This window comes from Eleutherodactylus coqui, chromosome 5 (genome assembly GCF_035609145.1).
Source record: "Eleutherodactylus coqui strain aEleCoq1 chromosome 5, aEleCoq1.hap1, whole genome shotgun sequence".
NCBI classification, from domain to species: domain Eukaryota; kingdom Metazoa; phylum Chordata; class Amphibia; order Anura; family Eleutherodactylidae; genus Eleutherodactylus; species Eleutherodactylus coqui.
Genome location: NC_089841.1, coordinates 3,996,312 through 4,017,277, shown reverse-complemented (window position 1 = coordinate 4,017,277; position 20,966 = coordinate 3,996,312). Strand labels below are relative to the sequence as shown.

The window sequence follows — 20,966 nt, the reverse complement described above, 5'->3', positions numbered from 1 at the left end:
AGGGACTTCCATTATCCCGGGCCCTGTCCTGACATCTTCTCTCTCCACAGAACTACATTAAAGTAAGCCCCTCCTTTTTCTGTCATGTGACCATATAACTTCCTGCCCTCAGACCTCCTAGGAGTCCCTCCATTCTAGCAGACTTCTCTTTTCTCTCCACAGAACTACATTGTAGTAGGCTTCTCCTCTTCCCGTCATGTGACCATTAGACCATGTGACTTCCTGTCCTCGGACCTCCTAGGAGTCCCTCCATTCTAGCAGACTTCTCTTTTCTCTCCACAGAACTACATTGTAGTAGGCTTCTCCTCTTCCCGTCATGTGACCATTAGACCATGTGACTTCCTGTCCTCAGACCTCCTAGCAGTCCCTCCATTCTAGCATCTCCCAGCTGAGGTCAGTAAATTGGTTATATGTTTAGGATTACTTAGTCCCAGTTCCCGGAAGGTTCCGGCCGCAGTACAGAGTCTCTGGCTGTAGTAACATGTCAGTGCTGGCAGTCCGGCCCCCCATGACACCGCTGCATTGGGGACATTATTGGTGTGGAGATGAAGGATGTAAAGCTGATTGGTGGCCAGCAGAGGTCAGTATTGTGCCCAGCGAGGGCCCCGCCCCTCAGCCCCCTGTAATGGGACGGAGTAAGCTGCTGGGCTTTGGGGGTATTAAAGGGGTTGTCCCGCGGCAGCAGGTGGGGTTATACACTTCTGTATGGCCATATTAATGCACTTTGTAATGTACATCGTGCATTAATTATGAGCTATACAGAAGTTATTCACTTACCTGCTCCGTTGCTGGCGTCCCCGTTGCCATGGTTCCGTCTAACTTCGGTGTCTTCCTGCTTTTTTAGACGCGCTTGCGCAGATGGATCTTCTCTCTTCGGCTGGTCTTGGAAGCATCAGCGTTTTGGCTCCGCCCCCTTGTACGCGTCATCGCGTAGCTCCGCCCCATGACGTGTGCCGGTTCCAGACTCCTGATTGGCTGGAATCGGCACGTGATGGGGGCGGAGCTACGCGATGACGCGTACAAGGGGCGGAGCCAAAACGCTGATGCTTCCAAGACCAGCCGAAGGGAGAAGATCCATCTGCGCAAGCGCGTCTAAAAAAGCAGGAAGACACCGAAGTTAGACGGAACCATGGCAACGGGGACGCCAGCAACGGAGCAGGTAAGTGAATAACTTCTGTATGGATCATATTTAATGCACGATGTATATTACAAAGTGCATTAATATGGCCATACAGAAGTGTATAACCCCACTTGCTGCCGCGGGACAACCCCTTTAACCCTATAGTGGCTCACCTGAGCTCTCTGGGGATGTGTGAGACCGCCGGGAGGGGATTGTAAGTGAGGAATAACCTCGTCCGCAGAGTCCAGTCTGGTGTTCAGTATTCCGTATAGTAGCCCCCGTTATGTACGATGGTCTCATCATGTGTGAGACCGCCGGGAGGGGATTGTAAGTGAGGAATAACCTCGTCCGCAGAGCCCAGTCTGGTGTTCAGTATTCTGTATAGTAGCCCCTGTTATGTACGATGGCCTCATCATGTGTGAGACCGCCGGGAGGGGATTGTAAGTGAGGGATAACCTCGTCCGCAGAGCCCAGTCTGGTGTTCAGTATTCTGTATAGTAGCCCCTGTTATGTACGATGGTCTCATCATGTGTGAGACCGCCGGGAGGGGATTGTAAGTGAGGAATAACCTCGTCCGCAGAGCCCAGTCTGGTGTTCAGTATTCTGTATAGTAGCCCCTGTTATGTACGATGGTCTCATCATGTGTGAGACCGCCGGGAGGGGATTGTAAGTGAGGAATAACCTCGTCCAGCAGAGCCCAGTCTGGTGTTCAGTATTCTGTATAGTAGCCCCTGTTATGTACGATGGTCTCATCATGTGTGAGACCGCCGGGAGGGGATTGTAAGTGAGGAATAACCTCGTCCGCAGAGCCCAGTCTGGTGTTCAGTATTCCGTATAGTAGCCCCTGTTATGTACGATGGTCTCATCATGTGTGAGACCGCCGGGAGGGGATTGTAAGTGAGGAATAACCTCGTCCGCAGAGCCCAGTCTGGTGTTCAGTATTCCGTATAGTAGCCCCTATTATGTACGATGGTCTCATCATGTGTGAGACCGCCGGGAGGGGATTGTAAGTGAGGAATAACCTCGTCCGCAGAGTCCAGTCTGGTGTTCAGTATTCCGTATAGTAGCCCCTGTTATGTACGATGGTCTCATCATGTGTGAGACCGCCGGGAGGGGATTGTAAGTGAGGAATAACCTCGTCCGCAGAGTCCAGCCTGGTGTTCAGTATTCCGTATAGTAGCCCCTGTTATGTACGATGGTCTCATCATGTGTGAGACCGCCGGGAGGACTCAGGGGATTGTAAGTGAGGAATAACCTCGTCCGCAGAGCCCAGTCTGGTGTTCAGTATTCCGTATAGTAGCCCCTGTTATGTACGATGCTCTCATCATGTGTGAGACCGCCGGGAGGGGATTGTAAGTGAGGAATAACCTCGTCCGCAGAGCCCAGTCTGGTGTTCAGTATTCCGTATAGTAGCCCCTGTTATGTACGATGGTCTCATCATGTGTGAGACCGCCGGGAGGGGATTGTACGTGAGGAATAACCTCGTCCGCAGAGTCCAGTCTGGTGTTCAGTATTCCGTATAGTAGCCCCTGTTATGTACGATGGTCTCATCATGTGTGAGACCGCCGGGAGGACTTAGGGGATTGTAAGTGAGGAATAACCTCGTCCGCAGAGCCCAGTCTGGTGTTCAGTATTCTGTATAGTAGCCCCTGTTATGTACGATGGTCCCATCATGTGTGAGACCGCCGGGAGGGGATTGTAAGTGAGGAATAACCTCGTACGCAGAGTCCAGTCTGGTGTTCAGTATTCCGTATAGTAGCCCCTGTTATGTACGATGGTCTCATCATGTGTGAGACCGCCGGGAGGACTTAGGGGATTGTAAGTGAGGAATAACCTCGTCCGCAGAGTCCAGTCTGGTGTTCAGTATTCCGTATAGTAGCCCCTGTTATGTACGATGGTCTCATCATGTGTGAGACCGCCGGGAGGGGATTGTAAGTGAGGAATAACCTCGTCCGCAGAGCCCAGTCTGGTGTTCAGTATTCCGTATAGTAGCCCCTGTTATGTACGATGGTCTCATCATGTGTGAGACCGCCGGGAGGGCTCAGGGGATTGTAAGTGAGGAATAACCTCGTCCGCAGAGTCCAGTCTGGTGTTCAGTATTCTGTATAGTAGCCCCTGTTATGTACGATGGTCTCATCATGTGTGAGACCGCCGGGAGGGCTCAGGGGATTGTAAGTGAGGAATAACCTCGTCCGCAGAGTCCAGTCTGGTGTTCAGTATTCCGTATAGTAGCCCATGTTATGTACGATGGTCTCATCATGTGTGAGACCGCCGGGAGGGGATTGTAAGTGAGGAATAACCTCGTCCGCAGAGCCCAGTCTGGTGTTCAGTATTCTGTATAGTAGCCCCTGTTATGTACGATGGTCTCATCATGTGTGAGACCGCCGGGAGGGCTCAGGGGATTGTAAGTGAGGAATAACCTCGTCCGCAGAGTCCAGTCTGGTGTTCAGTATTCCGTATAGTAGCCCATGTTATGTACGATGGTCTCATCATGTGTGAGACCGCCGGGAGGGGATTGTAAGTGAGGAATAACCTCGTCCGCAGAGCCCAGTCTGGTGTTCAGTATTCTGTATAGTAGCCCCTGTTATGTACGATGGTCTCATCATGTGTGAGACCGCCAGGAGGACTCAGGGGATTGTAAGTGAGGAATAACCTCGTCCGCAGAGCCCAGTCTGCTGTTCAGTATTCCGTATAGTAGCCCCTGTTATGTACGATGGTCTCATCATGTGTGAGACTGCCGGGAGGGGATTGTAAGTGAGGAATAACCTCGTCCGGCAGAGTCCAGTCTGGTGTTCAGTATTCTGTATAGTAGCCCCTGTTATGTACGATGGTCTCATCATGTGTGAGACCGCCGGGAGGACTCGGGATTGTAAGTGAGGGATAACCTCGTCCGCAGAGTCCAGTCTGGTGTTCAGTATTCCGTATAGTAGCCCCTGTTATGTACGATGGTCTCATCATGTGTGAGACCGCCGGGAGGACTCAGGGGATTGTAAGTGAGGAATAACCTCGTCCGCAGAGCCCAGTCTGGTGTTCAGTATTCTGTATAGTAGCCCCTGTTATGTACGATGGTCTCATCATGTGTGAGACCGCCGGGAGGGGATTGTAAGTGAGGAATAACCTCGTCCGGCAGAGCCCAGTCTGGTGTTCAGTATTCCGTATAGTAGCCCCTGTTATGTACGATGGTCTCATCATGTGTGAGACCGCCGGGAGGGGATTGTAAGTGAGGAATAACCTCGTCCGGCAGAGCCCAGTCTGGTGTTCAGTATTCCGTATAGTAGCCCCTGTTATGTACAATGATCTCATCATGTGTGCGAACGCCGTTGGGGACAAGGAGCCGCCTTGCCGTGTCCCATGGGATCTAGTGAAGGGGCTGGCAATAGCGCCGGCGGTATATATAGTCATTATGGATGTGAGTCACCGGCCCCCCCACCATGAACTTCAGCAGCCCCTCTCTAAGAAGATCCCAATGACCTTGGCCGAACGTCTCCCCATCCAAAGCTAGAAGCACAGAAGGCGTACCCCGAGCCAACACCGCCCACATAACATCCATGTAGCGTCGGGTACCGTCTGGCGTCCCTTACTACATCCCACTTGGTCCATATCTACAAGGTTTGGGGTCACCCTAGATAGTCAGTTGGCTAATATGTCCCCATATATGTTTAGATCTGTATATAATAGGGATATAGGTCTCATAGTAGCCGGACAATCAGGAGTTCTGCCAGACTTAGGCCAGGGGATAAATGCCTTCAGCATCTTCGGGGTGGGCATAGGACAATTGGGGCTTAGGCCAGGGGATAAGTGCCTTCAGCATCTTCGGGGTGGGCATAGGACAATTGGGGCTTAGGCCAGGGGATAAGTGCCTTCAGCATTTCTGGGGGGGACATAGGACAATTGGGGCTTAGGCCAGGGGATAAGTGCCTTCAGCATCTCTGATTGGACATGGGACAATTGGGGCTTCTGCCAGGCTTAGGCCACTTATGATGAGGAGAACAGGGAGGTGAAAAAAACAATCTCCAAATACTGGCATCTACTCAGGAAGGATCAGGACCTTATAGGTTGTCTCCAAGAAAAACCATCAATAACCTATAGAAGAGGTAGGAATTTACGCGACAGATTAGTGCATAGTCATTTCACACGAACCATGGAGAATCCCACTTGGCTTAATTGGAATCCACCGAAGGGATCATTTCCACGCCTGTCCATATATGGAGAAAACGAAAACGTTCCCAAGCGCAACTACGGGCCAGGAATATGAAACCCGTGATTTCATTAATTGCCGCTCTACAGCGTTGGTCCATCTAGTCACCTGCCCATGCCCACGTAATTACGTGGGCAAGATTTTACAACAGCTCAGAAGAAGAATTCTCTCTCACGTGGGCAATATTAACCGGAACGAAAAAACGAGCGTGGAAAACCATGTACACGAGGTCCATGGCGGTAACCCACTTGTCTTAAAATTTAGAGGTGTTGAAATAATAAGACCCAACGGCCGAAGAGGCGAGGTTGACCGTAAACTTTTACAGAAGGAAACAAGATGGATAGACGGCTTGAGAACCATGGCACCCGAAGGACTAAATGAGGCCCCGTCCTTTATATGACAACTAATACAGGCAGAATATGTTAGGATCCTCCTGATAAACTACCGCTTGTGAATAAACCTATAAATACGGGGAAAGGGGGCATGAATATCTATCTCTAGGTAGTAACAGTTACCATGTTAATGGATTGAGGTATATGGAACACACTACTTTATAAACCCAATTCAGGTTTAATACATGTAGGGAATGCAGAACTGTACCTATAATGATCTATGGAGCACCAAGTACACATCTATGTATAAGTCCTACTAGTCTGATACTCCTATTGATCTGAAGCGCTGTTTAACATGGAGCATAAAACGTATAGATACCACGTGGCCGTTTTCTCTATCGCCAACCTCTGAACATATATCCCTGGTTCTCAGTGTACTCTGACCGCTAGTGTTTAGACAGCCAGGATTACCAATTCAAAGGCATGATTCCATTGGGTGTAGGGATATAGTCAGTCCTAAATCAGCAACAACGGGAACATATTCTAGAGACACAAATCACTAAGTCCCGATATAATTGCACACGTGCGGGCTGAGCCCCGACAGTATACGGTTTTCTTGCAGGACTTTATATATGCAGGGATTCTGTCAGCCAAGCCTTGGATTGCTAACAGCGCTCGGGCATGGACATCCCACAGAGGCACATATAACGAAGTCCCGTTCAGACCCTACTGCGCAGGACTTCACCTATGCAGGGATTCTGTCAGCCAAGCCTTGGATTGCTAACAGCGCTCGGGCATGGACATCCCACAGAGGCATATATAACTAAGTCCTGTTCAGACCCTACGGCGGAGGACTTCACCTATGCAGCGATTCTGTCAGCCAAGCCCTGGATTGTGAATAGCGCTCGGGCATGGACATCCCACAGAGGCATATATAACTTAGTCCCGTTCAGACCCTACTGCGCAGGACTTCACCTATGCAGGGATTCTGTCAGCCAAGCCTTGGATTGCTAACAGCGCTCGGGCATGGACATCCCACAGAGGCATATATAACTAAGTCCTGTTCAGACCCTACGGCGGAGGACTTCACCTATGCAGCGATTCTGTCAGCCAAGCCCTGGATTGTGAATAGCGCTCGGGCATGGACATCCCACAGAGGCATATATAACTTAGTCCCGTTCAGACCCTACGGCGGAGGACTTCACCTATGCAGGGATTCTGTCAGCCAAGCCAACAGCGCTCGGGCATGGACATCCCACAGAGGCACATATAACTAAGGCCCATTTAGATGCTACTGAGCATGTGCTGCTTCTCCTCAGCATTATACAAGAATCAAGCATGACAAGTAAGGAGGGGCTTGTCCGGGAGCTGGTCTCATCATTGGCTGATAGCCTAGCGAATCAGACGAGTGGATGGGCAGAGCCTCCTGCTTATGAGGGAGGCTCGGCACGGACCTTACCAGGGATGTCAGTAAGGGCTAAGACACCGTGAAGTGCAGACATAGAGGTGTTTGAGGAGTGCAGGGCTCTTGCTGGAGGCTACAATCAAGTGTAGTTTCTACCAACTCTAGGGCGTGAATGCAGGTCCGGACTTCCAACTAGATAAGCACAGATTGCCCAAAACTGAGACATATGTTATCTGAATTTCTCAGGGCTTTATCTGTACTATCAGTCCTCCTAGCCTAAAAACAGAGCACTCTAACACTGATATATTAACCCCTTCCCGCTGCAGGGCATAAGTTTACGTCCTGGCAGCCTGGTACTTCCCGCAACAGGACGTAAACTTACGTCCTGGAGATGGCGCGGGATCACATATGATCCTGCGCTATCCTGCAGCGGGAGAGTCCGGCCTGTCACCATGGTAACAGGAAGCCAGACACTGGCGTCCTGTATTGCCTATGCCTGAGATCGCTGTATAAGCGATAAGGCATGGCAGAGCAGTAGCTCTGCCATGCCTTATGACAGTGATCATCAGGGCAGTGGTCAAAGTCCCCCAGGGGGACACAAACAGTGTAAAAAAAACAAAGATTAAAAAGAGTAAAAAAAAAAACCCTTTTTAAATGCTTTTTCTCAGATTAGCATAAAAAAGGTAAAAAAATAAACCCCCACATATTTGGTATTGTCGCGTCCGTAACAACGCGTACAATCAGTTGCACATGCTTTTGACTGTGCACGGGAAAAAAACGCTAAAAAACTGTGGCAAAATGCTAATTTCTAGCATTTTGCCTCCATAAAAACGCAATAAAAGTAATCAAAAAAGCCGTATGTACCCCAAAATGGTACCAGTAAAAACTACAGCTCGTCTCGCACAAAATAAGCCCTCACAGAGCGCCGTACATCAAAAAATAAAAAAGTTACAGAACTTTGAGTGCAGCGATTTTAGAATAGAAAAAAGATTTCCAAAAAAAAGGGCTTTTATTGCAGAAAAGTGGGAAAACCTAAAAAAAATGTAAGAATTTTGGTATTGTTGTAACCGTACCGACCCGCAGAAAAAATGGATTGTGTCATTTAATGTTAAGAAAATTGTAGATCAATGTATCAGTTAATTATTCTATATTGCATTGTAGAGCATGATACTAGTATGAGTAGTGAAAGGGTTAAATATAACCCTTCTTTAGGCCTCCATGCCTTCTCAGGAAAGATGAGTCTACTAGACCCCCCATGTATGCATATCTATAGACAGGAAACTATAGATTACAGGGGGTAGGCCTGTAAAGCATTACATGCATTCCTTTCTCCTGAATTCATAATGGTCTCATTGTATGTAATAGATACACCCTAGAAGGTGTAACTTATGTTAAGCATTTTTTGTCTTAGCCAATTATAAATCTTATTCATCTTTAAGGGATATACTTTTTGCTGTGATGTCATTTAGGATATATATACTTTGTCCACCTCAGAATAAATTAGAAATCATCTGATATAGCTCAGGCTAGTGTGATGTGTTTCTCCTGGGCCCAGACTTCTGCACGGGATCTGGGATCGTCTTCTCTTTGATAAACACATAAATTCTCCTTACATTTATGCTTCATGATTAACGCTGTAAAAAAAAAAAAAAATCTATGGCAGAATTGATGCGTTTTCTCTCCCTGCTATCATAAAAAAAAAAAAACTTTTACAATATAGTCTATGTACCCAAAAGTGGCACCGGTAAAAACTACAGTTGGCCCTGCAAAAAACAAGCCCTCATACGGCCGCGTCGACATAAAAAAGCTATAACTTGATAAATGGAGAAGAAAATCCGCCAAAATTTGTTGCGTCCTTAAGCCCAAAATAGGCCGAGTCATGAAGGGGTTAAATAGTGCGATCTTTAGCCATTGGGCATAAACACTTTGGAGATGTGTGTATAAGCATCACATACCACATCATCCACATATCTGATGCAAGTGCCAACATCGGCTCTGATCACAAAGAGGGGATATCCCCATATAATTGGGTTACACTCGTTAACCCTCTGAACTCCTCCATGACAAGTACTAGAAACACTTCAGGCAATTCTGTGCCCAGGCAAACATACCACCATGTTAAATCCAGTCTAAATCAGTGGTATTATGGGTCGCGGGCGCCGACCACCTGTACCTCCAGAAGGACAATATAAATAATCACCAACTAACCACATAGAAGTGTTCTAAGCCCTACCAACCATTCTTCATTTGGGGCATCTGAGTACAATAGACAGAGGCCATTCGTCTTGATCCTGATGACTCGGCTCACTTATTACATCAGGGCCGTAGAAACGCGTTGATTACATATTATTTGTCTATCATCCTTGGCCTTCTGAAATAAAGCGTATACCGTTATTACCACTGTATAAATAGTAATATAACCATATTAAGGGAACGGTAATTACCATCGGTATGGTGGATCACCACGAGAAGGGGATATACCCACCCCCTGTATGTTTATGTTCCTCTAGTATCCTGATGTGTGCTGGGCCATTTGGTGGTGGGATCTAGCGTATTTTAATAAAGTCCTATAATAAAAGTTATATTTAATAATCGAACAGATTCTCTAATCTAATATTTCTGGGGCACTTTCACAGTGAAATAGTATTTCATTTAAAGGACGCCCCCTGTCCCAGTGACGACCATCAGCATCTACAGGGGGACATAGGACAGTCGGGCCATTGCCAGGCTTTGGCATGGGAATAAGTGCCTTCAGCATCTCCGGGCAGATATAGGACAATTGGAGCTTCTGCCAGACTTAGGCCAGCAGATAAGTGCCTTCAGCATCTCCGGGCAGACATAGGACAATTGGAGCTTCTGCCAGGCTTTGGCCAGGTAATAAGTGCCTTCAGCATCTCCGGAGGGACATGACGTTTTGTCATTGTTTCGTTGAACCCCTTGGTGAAGTATGAGGCTCGGGTAATTTTGTGGGCTTTCTAATAGTCCCCCGTAAGACCGTCTTCTCCCGGGATTTGTTTATCTTTAGGAAATTAATGCCGTTGAGTAGTTCAGCCATATTAAATGGTTGTGATGGCGCCTAATTCCTCTGGGCTTGGTGAAGGAAGCTGCACATAAAAGGGGTTACATGGTTCTGTGTAGTGGAATCGTCATTAGCTCGGTTACACAATGAGTAGCTGATCTATCCGGCTTCGCCCAAGTTAATTTGATAAAGGTGTTTGTGGTGTTTGCCTGGAAAATGTTATGAAGTCAAGGTTACTTTAGAGGGGCGCTGGTACATCTTGTCTCCTCTGGAATTATGGGTGGAAACGTGGGTTGGCCAGTCTGAGGGAGAGGGAAACCCCAAGCTTGTCATTGACAGGCGAATACACGCCCTCCCTGAAGTGGCCTAGGTGGGTCAAAGCTTGTGATTGCCTGCCATATACACAAATTCATCCATGTCTTCTGGGGGAATTCTGCTTCGGCCCTTTTGAATCCACTGCTCTGACCACTCGGCCGAAGTTGAAGTTGGGGCTTTTGTATTGCATCCAGCCATCCATCGCTGAGCGGGCAGCTGCGAGGAGAGTCACAGTGGATCCTGAAGCACAGAAGGGAAGGCCGCCGGGCAGCGTGACGGCGCTCCCGTCAGCGGAGACACATGACTGCGCGCCTGCAACTGTGAGAGCGGCCAGTGGAGAAGGGAGGACGCCAGGGACTGTTACATCGGGGCCAGGTGCTGAGATGGGAGGGGAGAAGACTATAGTGACAGGGAAGCTGGGAGTGCAGCTGTGGACACAGTCACAGCGGGGCCGGGAGCACAGCAGTCACTGAGGCCACAGCTATCAGCCACACTGAGACCGGGGTCTGCAGCACAGATGGCACACTCCCAGGGGAACTGCGAGGCGCAACACCACAAGCATCAGGGTCGGCAGGGCACACTGACAGCTGCAGGGTTGGCATCGCAACAGCAGCACAGCCAATCACAAGCTGTTGTTGGCACCTGGCCTTCCTCTATCTGAAAGCGGCCAACCCATGCCTCCACCCCGAGTTCCGGTGGAGACAAGATGCACCATTACCTGTTAGAGGAACAAAGGAATATAATATGCTGAAGAGTTATTAAGTCTGTTTGGTGTACAGAGTCTGGATGGTAGTGACAATAGTAAGGTGGTTCTGTGTTATCATATGAGGCCGGTCTTAGGAGATGACCTCTCACAACTGCTAGACTACAAGAAAAAATATAAGCGCTCACCACCTCAATTCATCCAACCCAGCTTCAGTAGATGGCTTGATCTTTTTGTTCAGAGGCAGAGCAGTCGTGCAGTCTATCACGATTATTCATCCAGAAATTCTTTCAAAAAGGTAATGCACTGCTTGTATGTGAAGAATCAAAGTCTTTACTGTAGAAGTGTCAGATCATTAGTTACACAGAGAGGACGCGTTTCAGTCTACAATAGACCTTGGTCACCACCTGTCTTAGGAGATGACCTTTCACAACTGCCTTATGGGCGCACCATAGAGTAGAGTCAGACCCCTCCCCATTGTCATGAAGGTCACAATAGTCTGGTGACATTGTTAGTGAATGAGGGGCATACTTCGGGGGGTTTAGGATAGAATTGTTTAGACTTTACTAGAAGGGTAGTTGAGTTGTTCCTGAACTGGCAATTCTGGGTGGTCCAACTGTGTCGTGATGCCTATAGTAGTAGAAATGACCCCACTACTAAGACCCCTATTCACCAGCATAGTTATGGGTGGTCTGTCCACATTGTGATGCCTATAGTGGTAGAAAAGACCCCAGTAATAAGACCCCTATTCACAGCATAGTTCTGGGTGATCCAACCGCATCGTGATGCCTATAGTAGTAGAAATGACCCTACTAATAAGACCCCTATTCACAGCATAGTTCTGGGTGATCCAACCGCATCGTGATGCCTATAGTAGTAGAAATGACCCTACTAATAAAACCCCCTATTCACAGCATAGTTCTGGGTGGTCCGACCGTATCGTGATGCCTACAGTAGTAGAAATGACCCCACTAACAAGACCTGTATTCGCCAGCATGGAACCTATTCTGCTCTACTTCTCATCGGGGGTCGTAAACGCCAAATGTCAAACAGGTCATGAGTGTGGTGGTGTCCATACAAGCCCAGAGTGCTTTGTTAAAGTCACCCACCCAAACTAGAGCCCCCCCCTTATATTGGTTAATTATGGCCGGGACCCTCTAACACATCTGTGTTGTCTATACTTCGGGCATATATCGCCACTATGGTGAAGCGGGCAGTAATGGTGCGCCCATCGTCATCAGTAATGTCCTTCTCCGGGGGGAATGCTGCGGTATATTTACACTCCGCCTCTCTTTTGTGTTGCCGGGCAGATCTGCGGGGATTGTTTATGGTGTAATCTGTGTATCCCCTCTAAGGGTTTCCTGAACACACAACATGTCGTCTTCTCAAAGGGAGAAATCCTCTGGGAAAACTCCCTATAAATGTCCCGAGTATGCTACAGTATGTACTACAAGACAATGCCGTCCGGACCTCCTAACCGTCAGTGGGGTCTGTCTGGTGCCGTTCCAGTTTGGCGCGTGCTGCGTCCGTCAGTGGGATCTGTCTGGTGCTGTTCCAGTTTGGCGTGTGCTGTGTCCGTCAGTGGGGTCTGTCCGTGCCCGTCCAGTTTGGCAGGTGCTGCGTCTGTCAGTGGAGTTTGTCTGGTGCCATTCCAGTTTGACGTGTGCTGCGTCCATCAGTGAGGTCTGTCCTGCGCCATTCCAGTTTGGTATGTGCTGTGTCCCTCAGTGGGGTCTGTCCGTGCCGTTCCAGTTTGGCACGTGCTGTGTCCGTCAGTGGGGTCTGTCTGGTGCCATTCCAGTTTGGCACGAGCTGCACCTAGTGGGGTCTGTCTGGTGCCGTTCCAGTTTGGTACGTGCTGTGTCCGTCAGTGGGATCTGTCCGGTGCCGTTCCAGTTTGGCACGTGCTGTGTCCGTCAGTGGGGTCTGTCTGGTGCCATTCCAGTTTGGCGTGTGCTGCGTCCGTCAGTGGAGTTTGTCTGGTGCCATTCCAGTTTGACGTGTGCTGCGTCCATCAGTGGAGTTTGTCTGGTGCCATTCCAGTTTGACGTGTGCTGTGTCCATCAGTGAGGTCTGTCTGGTGTCGTTCCAGTTTGGCACGTGCTGCATCCGTCAGTGGGGTCTGTCTGTGCCGTTCCAGATTGGTGCGTGCGGGGTCTGTCTGTGCCGTTCCAGTTTGGCACGTGCTGTGTCCGTCAGTAGGGTCTGTCCGGTGCCGTTCCAGTTTGGCACGTGCTGTGTCCGTCAGTGGGGGTCTGTCTGGTGCCATTCCAGTTTGGCACGTTGTAAGGAGAATTTATGTGTTTATCAAAGAGAAGACGATCCCAGATCCCGTGCAGAAGTCTGAGCCCAGGAGAAATTCAAATCAAACCAGCTTTTGTGGTATCAAGTGATTTCTAATTTATTCTAAGGTGGTCAAAGATTATATATTATAAATGACATCACAGCAAAAGTATATACCTCCAAGATTAATAATAATACATGATAGGCTAAAACAAAAAATGATTAACATAAGTTACACCTCCTTAAGTGTATCTCTTACATACAATAAGACCGTCATAAATTCAGGAGAAAGGAAGGCCTGGGAAGGTGCCCTACAGTCTAGTCACTTCTCCCTGTGTATGTTGTTCTATAAACATACATGAGTGATTTAGTAGACTGTCTTATCTTCTAATCTTTCTTCCTCAGAAGACATGCAGGCCTATAGAAGAGTTTCGTTTAACTCCTTCACTACTCATACCAGTATCAGGCTCTACAATGAAATATAGAATAATTAACTGATACATTGATCTACAATTTTCTTAACACACGTGCTGCACCTAGTGGGATCTGTCTGGTGCCGTTCCAGTTTGGCATGTGCTGTGTCTATCAGTAGGGTCTGTCCGGTGCCGTTCCAGTTTGGCACGTGCTGTGTCCGTCAGTGGGATCTGTCTGGTGCCGTTCCAGTTTGGCACGTGCTGTGTTTATTAGTAGGGTCTGTCCGCTGCCGTTCCAGTTTGGTGCGTGCTGCGTCCGTCAGTGGGGTCTGTCTGTGCTGTTCCAGTTTGGTGCGTGCTGCGTCCTTCAGCGGGGTCTGTCCATGGCATTCCAGTTTGGCACGTGCTTGGTCTCTCTGTGCCGTTCCAGTTTGGCACGTGCTGCGTCCTTCAGTGGGGTCTGTCCTTGCCGTTCCAGTTTGGCACGTGCTGTGTCCGTCAGTGGGGTCTGTCTGGTGCCGTTCCAGTTTGGCACGTGCTGCGTCCGTCAGTGGGGTCTGTCTGGTGCCGTTCCAGTTTGGCACGTGCTGCGTCCGTCAGTGGGGTCTGTCTGGTGCCGTTCCAGTTTGGCACGTGCTGCGTCCGTCAGTGGGATCTGTCCAGTGCTGTTTCAGTTTGGCACGTGCTGCGCCCGTCAGTGGGATCTGTCTGTGCTGTTTCAGTTTGGTGCGTGCTGCGTCCTTCAGCGGGGTCTGTCCATGGCGTTCCAGTTTGGCACGTGCTTGGTCTGTCTGTGCCGTCCCAGTTTGGCACGTGCTGCGTCCTTCAGTGGGGTCTGTCCTTGCCGTTCCAATTTGGCACGTGCTGCGTCCGTCAGTGGGTTCTGTCCGGTACCATTCCAGTTTGGCACGTGCTGCGTCCGTCAGTGGGATCTGTCTGGTGCTGTTCCAGTTTGGCATGTGCTGTGTCCATCAGTGGGGTCTGTCTGGTGCCATTCCAGTTTGGCACGTGCTGCGCCCGTCAGTGGGATCTGTCCAGTGCTGTTTCAGTTTGGCACGTGCTGCGCCCGTCAGTTGGATCTGTCCAGTGCTGTTTCAGTTTGGCACGCGCTGCGCCCGTCAGTGGGGTCTGTCTGGTGCCGTTCCAATTTGGTACGTGCTGCGTCCGTCAGTGTGGTCTGTCTTGTGCCATTCCAGTTTGGCACGTGCTGCGCCCGTCAGTTGGATCTGTCCAGTGCTGTTTCAGTTTGGCACGCGCTGCGCCCGTCAGTGGAATCTGTCCAGTGCTGTTTCAGTTTGGCACGTGCTGCGCCCGTCAGTGGGGTCTGTCTGGTGCCGTTCCAATTTGGTACGTGCTGCGTCCGTCAGTGTGGTCTGTCTTGTGCCATTCCAGTTTGGCACGTGCTGCGCCCGTCAGTGGGATCTGTCCAGTGCTGTTTCAGTTTGGCACGTGCTGCGCCCGTCAGTGGGATCTGTCCAGTGCTGTTTCAGTTTGGCACGTGCTGCGCCCGTCAGTGCGGTCTGTGTGGTGCCGTTCCAGTTTGGCACGTGCTGTGTCCGTCAGTGGGGTCTGTCTGGTGCCATTCCAGTTTGGTGCTTGCTGTGTCTATCAGTAGGGTCTGTCCGGTGCTTTTCCAGTTTGGTGCGTGCTGCGTCCTTCAGCGGGGTCTGTCTGTGCCGTTCCTGTTTGGCACGTGCTGTGTCCGTCAGTGGGATCTGTCCAGTGCCGTTCCAGTTTGGCACGTGCTGTGTCCGTCAGTGGGGTCTGTCTGGTGCCATTTCAGTTTGGCACGTGCTGCGCCCGTCAGTGGGATCTGTCCAGTGCTGTTTCAGTTTGACACGTGCTGCGCCCGTCAGTGGGATCTGTCCGGTGCCGTTCCAGTTTGGCACGTGCTGCGTCCGTCAATGTGGTCTGTCTGGTGCCGTTCCAGTTTGGCACGTGCTGCGTCCGTCAGTGGGGTCTGTCTGGTGCCGTTCCAGTTTGGCACGTGCTGCGTCCGTCAATGTGGTCTGTCTGGCGCTGCTCCAGTTTGGCACGTGCTGCGTCCGTCAGTGGGGTCTGTCTGGTGCCGTTCCAGTTTGGCACGTGCTGTGTCCGTCAGTGGGGTCTGCCTGGTGCCTGTCCAATTTGGTACGTGCTGTGTCCATCAGTGAGGTCTGTCTGGTGCCGTTTCAGTTTGGCACGTGCTGCGCCCGTCAGTGGGATCTGTCCAGTGCTGTTTCAGTTTGACACATGCTGCGCCCGTCAGTGGGGTCTGTATGGTGCCGTTCCAGTTTGGCACGTGCTGTGTCCGTCAGTGGGATCTGTCCAGTGCCGTTTCAGTTTGGCACGTGCTGCGCCCGTCAGTGGCATCTGTCCAGTGCTGTTTCAGTTTGACATGTGCTGCGCCCGTCAGTGGGGTCTGTATGGTGCCGTTCCAGTTTGGCACGTGCTGTGTCCGTCAGTGGGGTCTGTCTGGTGCCGTTCCAGTTTGGCACGTGCTGTGTCCGTCAGTGGGATCTGACCGGTGCCGTTCCAGTTTGGCACGTGCTGTGTCCGTCAGTGGGATCTGTCCGATGCCGTTCCAGTTTGGCACGTGCTGTGTCCGTTAGTGGGATGTGACCGTTGCCGTTCCAGTTTTGCACGTGCTGTGTCCGTCAGTGGGATCTGTCCTGTGCCGTTCCAGTTTGGCAGGTGCTGTGTCCGTCAGTGGGATTTGACCGGTGCCGTTCCAGTTTGGCACGTGCTGCGTCCGTCAGTGTGGTCTGTCTGGTGCCGTTCCAGTTTGGTACGTGCTGCGTCCGTCAGTGGGGTCTGTCTGGTGCCGTTCCAGTTTGGTACGTGCTGCGTCCGTCAGTGGGGTCTGTCTGGTGTTGCTCCAGTTTGACACGTGCTGCGCCCGTCAGTGGGATCTGTCCGGTGCCGTTCCAGTTTGGCACGTGCTGCGTCCGTCAATGTGGTCTGTCTGGTGCCGTTCCAGTTTGGCACGTGCTGCGTCCGTCAGTGGGGTCTGTCTGGTGCCGTTCCAGTTTGGCACGTGCTGCGTCCGTCAATGTGGTCTGTCTGGCGCCGCTCCAGTTTGGCACGTGCTGCGTCCGTCAGTGGGGTCTGTCTGGTGCCGTTCCAGTTTGGCACGTGCTGTGTCCGTCAGTGGGGTCTGCCTGGTGCCGTTCCAATTTGGTACGTGCTGTGTCCATCAGTGAGGTCTGTCTGGTGCCGTTTCAGTTTGGCACGTGCTGCGCCCGTCAGTGGGATCTGTCCAGTGCTGTTTCAGTTTGACACATGCTGCGCCCGTCAGTGGAGTCTGTATGGTGCCGTTCCAGTTTGGCACGTGCTGTGTCCGTCAGTGGGATCTGTCCAGTGCCGTTTCAGTTTGGCACGTGCTGCGCCCGTCAGTGGCATCTGTCCAGTGCTGTTTCAGTTTGACATGTGCTGCGCCCGTCAGTGGAGTCTGTATGGTGCCATTCCAGTTTGGCACGTGCTGTGTCCGTCAGTGGGGTCTGTCTGGTGCCGTTCCAGCTTGGCACGTGCTGTGTCCGTCAGTGGGATGTGACCGGTGCCGTTCCAGTTTGGCACGTGCTGTGTCCGTCAGTGGGATCTGTCCGATGCCGTTCCAGTTTGGCACGTGCTGTGTCCGTTAGTGGGATGTGACCGTTGCCGTTCCAGTTTTGCACGTGCTGTGTCCGTCAGTGGGATCTGTCCTGTGCCGTTCCAGTTTGGCAGGTGCTGTGTCCGTCAGTGGGATTTGACCGGTGTCGTTCCAGTTTGGCACGTCCTGCGTCCGTCAGTGTGGTCTGTCTGGTGCCGTTCCAGTTTGGTACGTGCTGCGTCCGTCAGTGGGGTCTGTCTGGTGCCGTTCCAGTATGGTACGTGCTGCGTCCGTCAGTGGGGTCTGTCTGGTGTTGCTCCAGTTTGGCACGTGCTGCGTCCGTCAGTGGGGTCTGTCTGGTGCCGTTCCAGTTTGGCACGTGCTGCGTCCGTGTTAAGAAAATTGTAGATCAATGTATCAGTTAATTATTCTATATTGCATTGTAGACTAGGAATATATAGCATGGTACAAGTATAAGTAGTGAAGGGGTTAAATGAAACCCTTCTATAGGCCTGCATGTCTTCTGAGGTAGACAGATAAAATATAAGACAGTTTAATGACCACGCATGTATGCCTGTTTATAGATAGTGTATACAGGAAACAGGATAGAGTAACAGACCCCCTCCCTTGCATTCCTTTCTCCTAGTTCATAACGGTTTTATTGTATGTAATAGATACACCTTAGGAGGTGTAACTTATGGTAATCATTTTTTGTTTTAGCCTATCATGTATTCTTATTAATCTTGGAGGTATATACTTTTGCTGTGATGTCATTTAGGGTATATAATCTTTGACCACCTTAGAATAAATTAGAAATCATCTGATACCGCACAGGCTGGTGTGATTTGTATTTCTCCTGGATCCAGACTTCTGCACGGGATCTGGGATCGTCTTCTCTTTGATAAACACATAAATTCTCCTTACATTTTTGGTCCTTCGAGCCGGAAAGACTCACTGCAGAGGGAGAGGACAGCCTGGCTGTGAAAAGGTGGGTCTGAAGTACTCTCCGATCATTAAAAGACCTCCGTCTTGCTTAGACGTCATTAGAGGCCAGTCGGGCATCCTGTCTGAAACAGTGACGTTTTTCCGAACTAGCCGGAGAATTTAGAAGCCTCCCAGATAACGTGTAGTAAGTATAGCAATGGTTAAACTTTTCTTCTCTCTCTTCTTCTTCTGTATACTTTAGTGTTAGTAGAATTTACAATGTGTATTGTAAATGAGAGACAAGTATAGACGAAGGGACAATAGCAGTAGTCTATGTGAAATGTGTAAGGTAAATGAGAAGTATAGACGAATGGGTTGTCAAGGGACAATAGCAGTAGTCTATGTGAGACCATAGCCATTGTGAGAAGGCTACAGGAAAGAATTAACTCCGTGCGACACGTAAAAAGCGGTTAGATGACGTCATGGGACACAGGGGTGTCCAGGAACTTTACTTCTTATCTTTCTATTACTTTCTCTTTGATATTGTGTTATAGAGTAACTAAGAATATAAAGAGGGCGGCCGCCTACTAACATAATGTACTATTTCTATTGTTGTCTTATATTGCATGAAGCGAATGTGTGAGTGATTGAGATGAGTGGATCCGATACGTGGGCACTGACCTCTAGGACACATTAAGGACCAACCTCGCTGCGCAGGTTGTTTTCGGACAAGCCCCTTATTGTGTTCGATGGTCACAGGCCCTACTCGGTGAAATTATAAGGGGTCTTCGTGTATATAGTGAAGCAGCGATTCTGGTAAGGGACCTTTGCATTTTCACTAAACATTTTAGTGGCCAGAGGCTTGTTTTATGTTTGTCTTGTAAATCGGCACCAAGAACATAATTACTAACAATGGGAAATATAAACTGTAAGGCATTCTCTTGTGTATGTCTCTGTTGTTGCCAACGACAGGAAGTCCTTCAAGGGGATAAGAAGTACATACACAAGTTAGATCCTGACTATGTCAAATATTGTGACATAAGTGGGAAAAATATGGATTTAAAAAAAATAATAATAAATAAATAAATAAATTAAAAGTCCTAGTTGTAAAGAATTATGTGATAAAATACGGACAAAATCAGCTAAAAGATCAGCACAAATACGGATTATCCGCTGCTGAAGTCTGGTTAAAAGAAGCCCCAAACTGTCACGCCCGTATAAAAAGAGACCCCCGACAGTTTGATGAACAATTCAAAGGGTTAATGGGGAGTTCCAATTGAATGAAAAATAGAGAGAGCAGATAGAATAATTCTATGGCCAGATTGGAGTTCTGTAGAAGGAAATTAGAATGGGAGGGGAGGAGATGGTAGACCTCTTCCATAGTATAATCAGAAGGGAATAGGAGGTTATATAATGAGGTACATGGTTACCCTGAGGATGGGACCATTGCAGGAGGTTATATAATGAGATACATGGTTACCCTGAGGATGGGATCATTGCAGGAGGTTATATAATGAGATACATGGTTACCCTGAGGATGGGATCATTGCAGGAGGTTATATAATGAGGTACATGGTTACCCTGAGGATGGGACCATTGGAGGAGGTTATATAATGAGGTACATGGTTACCCTGAGGATGGGATCCTTGGAGGAGGTTATATAATGAGGTACATGGTTACCCTGAGGATGGGATCATTGGAGGAGGTTATATAATGAGGTACATGGTTACCCTGAGGATGGGATCATTGCAGGAGGTTATATAATGAGGTACATGGTTACCCTGAGGATGGGATCATTGCAGGAGGTTATATAATGAGGTACATGGTTACCCTGAGGATGGGATCATTGGAGGAGGTTATATAATGAGGTACATGGTTACCCTGAGGATGGGACCATTGGAGGAGGTTATATAATGAGGTACATGGTTACCCTGAGGATGGGACCATTGCAGGAGGTTATATAATGAGATACATGGTTACCCTGAGGATGGGAACATTGCAGGAGGTTATATAATGAGATACATGGTTACCCTGAGGATGGGATCATTGCAGGAGGTTATATAATGAGGTACATGGTTACCCTGAGGATGGGACCATTGGAGGAGGTTATATAATGAGGTACATGGTTACCCTGAGGATGGGACCATTGGAGGAGGTTATATAATGAGATACATGGTTACCCTGAGGATGGGATCATTGCAGGAGGTTATATAATGAGATACATGGTTACCCTGAGGATGGGATCATTGCAGGAGGTTATATAATGAGATACATGGTTACCCTGAGGATGGGATCCTTGCAGGATGTTTTGCAATATGCAAAACATGCAGAAAAGTGTTACAAAGAAAAGGGTGAGAAAGTGAGGTTTTTTTTTATGGGGAGAAGAATGTGATACGATGGTTCAAGTAAGTCAGAGAGGTCATTGGACAGCGAGAGGATGTGAAAGCAGAGACAGAGGAAGAAGCAGAGGTGGGATGCAGCTCGGAGATTTAAATGTGTGTTTGAATAATGGAAGTCTAGTGATTTTGCCCGAGAGTGCCCTGAGAAACAATGTTCTCAGCCACCTTGGGGAAAAATGACTAAGAGGGGTGGATGTACAACACTTGGAGGATCTCATGGCAATCTCCACTGCCTGAGATAGATCTCCAGGTGAATGGATGGATGATTACTTTCCTGGTGGACTCAG

General features: G+C 49.3%; 1 protein-coding gene across 4 annotated transcripts in view; it reads left to right on the top strand.

Annotated features, from left to right (window-relative positions):
• Positions 1–264: 264 nt before the first annotated feature.
• Positions 265–20,966, top strand: part of LOC136627266 (zinc finger protein 182-like) — a 92,929-nt gene continuing 72,227 nt past the window's right edge. The window contains exon 1 of one of the 4 annotated variants that reach the window (XM_066602230.1): positions 265–393. The gene's annotated coding sequence lies outside the window, so the exon portion shown is untranslated. The other 3 variants (XM_066602235.1, XM_066602234.1, XM_066602231.1) reach the window with 3 other exon arrangements.